This window comes from Myotis brandtii, unplaced genomic scaffold, assembly GCF_000412655.1.
Source record: "Myotis brandtii unplaced genomic scaffold, ASM41265v1 scaffold105, whole genome shotgun sequence".
NCBI classification, from domain to species: Eukaryota; Metazoa; Chordata; class Mammalia; order Chiroptera; family Vespertilionidae; genus Myotis; species Myotis brandtii.
The window spans coordinates 7,826,873-7,832,067 of NW_005353538.1; positions in this window are offsets into that span (position 1 = coordinate 7,826,873).

Here is a 5,195-nt window from a genome sequence, read left to right on the forward strand (position 1 = left end):
AGAGAAGTCCAGGGATCCACAGAAGGGCTCCAGAGGACGACATGCTGGAGTCATCCTGTCTTTCTCAACGGAGTGGAGGACATGGCCCTCGGGCTCTAGGAAAGGTGTATCCATCACCTTAGGAGGTTTGGACCAGACTGTGAAGCAGATGGAGGTTCTCCGTATGGAGGTTTATGCATCCACAAGGCCAAATAGGGCCAGAGGTCCCCGAGATGGTCACTGATAGTAGGAGTTGAAAACAAAGCTCTCAGGGGGTTGTAATGAGATGGGATAGCATGAGCTAAGGGGCCATCAGACCAGGGTTCGTGTCTTGGCTCAGCCTCAGGCAAGTGACATGACTTTCCTGGTTGCATCGCTTTTTTAAAATTTTTTTTGTTTCGTTTTTTGTTTCTTTGTTTGTTTGTCTGCCTGCCTGTCTGAAAAAGAAATAGGACCTTGTAGGGCTGTTGAGAGATTTCAGTTAGATAATGCTTGTAAAGGAATGAGTGTGATACTTGGTATAGTTAGTGTTCTGTTTCATGATTGTGGTGCTATTAACTGTCCATAGAGATACCAAGGAAGCCTCTTCCTCCCTCTGGCCACACAGACTAAATCTGTAACTATTTCCTGAAATTATTTATTCATCCATGATACAGTGGGAACTGAAAGAGCAAAGGGTGGGTCCAAGAGGCAAGGATATTAGCTGCTTTTTTATAAAAATAAAAGGACACATATTTAGGCAGTAAAAAATCAAATGCAATTTCTGAATTCTCTTTAGGAAGGGAAGAAACAGCACTGAATTCCTCCAGCTTCCGCCCTTTCTAAATCCTGAATCCAAAGTAATCCAATGAATCGCAGTCCCAGCATCCATGGTCTAACAGGCATCTATCTTCATGGTCTGTGTGGCTCCTCACTCCAGGTTGACCTTGTCTACGCCCTTTACTTCCAGCAAGCAAAGGTAGGATCTCTTTATTCCTAATGCAGTTGTCCTCAGAAAATATGTGTGTGAGCTTTTTCTTCTTTATTTCTCTTAAGCTTATAAAGTATGATTGATGACCAAAGGCAAAGGGCTAGTATTACTTATACAAAAGGCAGGGCAGAGTGAAAGAGAGGAGAGAAGGCTTATAACAATCTCCAACTCTCAGATTTACTACACTGCACAGTGGAAGGTGACCAAGTGTTCTACAATCTTTATTGAGGACATAATAAAAAAAGTAGATCTTAAGTACCACACAGGGGATTTGGGTCGGTGGAAGAAGCAGTGGTAAAAATATGATTCACAAAGTTTCTCTAGAAGAAATCTATTTGAAATATATGTCACACATTTTAAAAGTCTGTTTCCCTCTGTGTGTTTGAATTGACACTTAAAATGTAAATCACAATGATTTTAATGTATGTACACCCCTGCACAAGCCCCTAGGTTTTGTCCTTGTAGCAAGTGAAGAACAATGGTCTGAATGGCTAGGTTAGACATATTATGCCTGTGTAACAAACAGGTTCAAAATTGTTATGGATTATAACAAGAAAGGTCTATTGCTCACTCATGCTACATGTCCATCAGAGGTAGACAGGCATCTCTGGTCCATGTCCCCTCACTTGGGGACTCAGACAGACACAGCCTCCACCATCTGGTGCTGGGGCAAGTGGAAGGGCTAGCTTGTATGGTAAGTTGCCGGTGCTCTTGTTCCAGCATTAAGAAGGGTTCAGGAAATCTGGAGAAGGCTGTGCATAGATTAAATAGGAGTCCAGAGACAAAATATAATTTTGAAAGGCATTTGGGGGTCAGAGGAGCCTAGTTTAAAGGAAACTAAGATCTCCTCATCTCAGGACCCCATGCTTTTTATTAACACAACTTGTCCTGAGGTGAGGCAGAGATATACACTTCAAAGGGCCAGGGTTTCCTATACAAAGGCATTGTCAGAATGGGGGAATTAGCCTATGTCTGATCAGGTGTTTGGCCAGTAGGAGCCAATAACATGTAGATTAAGATGCCCTGAGCTGTCTGGCAGCAAGCAATCCATCCCTTTTCAGATTTGGGGAAATGTCTTTAGCCATTCCCAGATTCAGCCCTGCTTTCATGCTGGAATTGGCTCCCGGCAGTAAGTCACACATTGGCTCTTAAAGACCCTTCTCACTTCACTTCTTCCCACACGGCATTGAACAAAGCAAGTCACCTGGGCACAGGGAAGTGAGGTCCTACCTTGTACCTGAAAGGAGGAATGAACTGTGTCCAGCACGGCCAGGGGTGAACCTGAGGAGGGGAGGTGAAGGATTAAAGAAGACAGACAAGAGAGTATAGTTGGGGCCAGGTAGGATCACTGTGCCTGGATGAGGAAACAGTGGCCCAGCCTGTAAGCCGAAGCTCTATTTTGTAGTCAGAGCACACAAAGCAAAACAAGGGGAATGGTCAACATGTTTACAATGTTCTTGCGAGTGTCAAATCTATTTCATTACTCAAGCCTTGTTTTGGCAGCACTTGCTGCACCTCCCACAGCCCATTAGCTGCCTAGGAACAAGGGAGAACTATAGCTTAATTGCGCTAGGATGGCTCTGCCCTCCAAGCTGGGACTTGTATGTGGCTCTGCCACAGATCAGTCCGAGGCTTGACCCTATAGCCGCTCCCAAAGAGGAACATTGGAATTTTTGCAGACAGCCCAGTGACTACCTAGGGCTCCCTAGGACTTCTGACATTTTAAAGTGATCCGCCTGTCAAGTATGTGATTTACCGTGAAACATATTTTACGACTGTGACAATGTTTATCCTCCAGGACGCACCTCTCTGGGAAGCCTAAGGCAGAGAAACTATAAACATCCTATTCCTTTTCCACCTAGAATAACTTAGATTTGAGCCTTCCTCCATACTGAACAAGAAGTTAACTCACTTATTCAATGAATCTTTATTTAGCTCCAACTAAGCGCTAAGTGCTGGGAATACTAAAACAAAAATAAAACCAAGTCCCTACTCCCAAGAGATTCAGTCTATGATCCTGTCAGAGTTGTAGGGCTGGGGTGTGGCAGGAGGCCTGGGCTGGACAGAGATCCATGTCACCGTCATCAAGATGGAAGTGACTCCTGAAGATGCCGCAGTGTCTGTGACTGCTGAGTGTTGCTGTTCCAGCTTGACCTAGCTGCCCCCTCTTTTGCATCCCTCCTGCCCAGCCACCTCTCCCATCTCTTGCCTAGTCTCTTGTCTTCAAACTCTTCCTATAGGTTCCCTCCTTGATACCCCGTGCCTTACCCATATCTCTGAGTCCAGGTACAGGAGTTTGGTGAAAACATTGAGATAGGAAGTAAGTGATTTGGAATTAAGACTGGTGTGGTTCAGTGGTTGAGCATCAACCTATGGACCAGGAGGTCATGGTTCCATTCCAGGTCAGGGCACATGCCCAGGTTGTGGGCTCGATCCCCAGTGTGAGGCATGCAGGAGGCAGCTGACCAATGATTCTCTCTCATCATTGATGTTTCTCTCTCTCTCTCCCTTTCCCTTCTTCTCTGAAATCAATAAAAATATATTAAAAAGAAAATTTTAAAAAGACTGTTAGTCCCAAAGTGACAAGAAAGATCCTGGGATTGGACACTATGCCTGTGTGTGCTGAAGGCCTCACAAGACTGAGAGGAAAATGGGGTAATAGTAAGAGTAATAACCACTAATAGTAATACTCACTGTCTCCATCCATTCCCACGGGCTCCAAGGTCATTGTGAAGTGCCCCACATCTTTCTGAGAATTCCCCAGGCTTGGCTGGCGGTCACACCCCTGCTCTGCCAGATACCTCCACTCTCTGCTACTTCTCAGGAGACATCACAGTCCCTCAGGAGAGCCGCTGTGATTGTACTGCTGGGTCCCCAGGCCCCACCACCTCCTATCACAACCCACATGCTAAAGGACTCACTCTGCAGGAGCTGGACTTGGTGTGCTCCCAGGAGGAGAACGCCCTGGCCTCTCTGTGCCACTCTACATGTGGGCTGCCCAAGCAGGACTGCACGTGTGCCAGTGCCTTGTGGAGATTTTAGTCAAACAGCCCCCTGAGCTCCATGGGGCTCAGCCATGTAGCCTACAGGGCCTAGGCCACTTGCCAGAGTCAGCAGACTATTCTCAGAATCAGTGCTGGAGCTAGCTGGACTCTCCCCTCCTGGTAAGTTCTATCCCCAGGGATTCCTCAGTCCCTACCAAACAGGTTCCTGTGAAGTGTTCACAAATTTGCCAAGAAGTCCCAAGTGTTTCTTAACATCCTTTTAAGCTCAAACTGAGACTTTCCCCAAAATTGCTTTCCTCCCTTTTTAATCCAGCACATAATTCTGATTTTTTTTAAATCTTCATCTCAGGATATGTTTATTGATGAGAGAGAGAGAGAGAGAGAGAGAGAGAGAGAGAGAGAGAGAAACATCCATGTGAGAAACATCCATCAGTTGCCTTCCCTCCACGCCCCTGACTGAGATCGAACCCCCAACCTGGGTTTGCGCCCTGACCAGGTATCCAACAGACAACCTTTCAGTGCACCAGGTGATGCGCCAGCCAACGGAGCCACACCAGCCAGAGCAATACTGAACTTTTGTTTTTAAAAAATAGACTGGAATCTCTGTAATGGTGTGTGCATGTATTCAAAGTGTGGATGTGTTCTGCATACGGAAGATCAGAGAAGTCACATAATGCTCCGAAGGTCTCACACATACGAATAAGCAAAGCCGGGTTCACCCCCAAGCCTGTCTCTAACAAGGATCCTAGAGATTCCTCGTTGGGCCTGCCAGGGATAGGATTAGGCGCAGTGGTTCTCAACCTTCTGGCCCTTTAAATACAGTTCCTCATGTTGTGACCCAACCATAAAATTATTTTCCTTGCTACTTCATAACTGTAATGTTGCTACTGTTATGAATCGTAATGTAAATATCTGATATGCAGGATGGTCTTAGGCGACCCCTGTGAAAGGGTCGTTCGACCGCCAAAGGGGTCGCGACCCACAGGTTGAGAACCGCTGGGCTAAAGCGACACCCGGCCTCGGTCGCTCCTCCCACCACGCACACACCCTACTTATAAGAAAAAGAGGCGAAAACCTCGCGTCTATTTAGGGACCACAGCTGGTGACTCGGAGCTCTTTTCCTACCCCGGCCCCCCTTCCTGGGCCCCCACCGCAGATCCTGGCCCCCAGCTGGGCACTAAAGCCCGAGGATAGCCAGTCGGAGCGTCCCTGGCCACGCCCACCCTTCGCCTCTCGCCCCT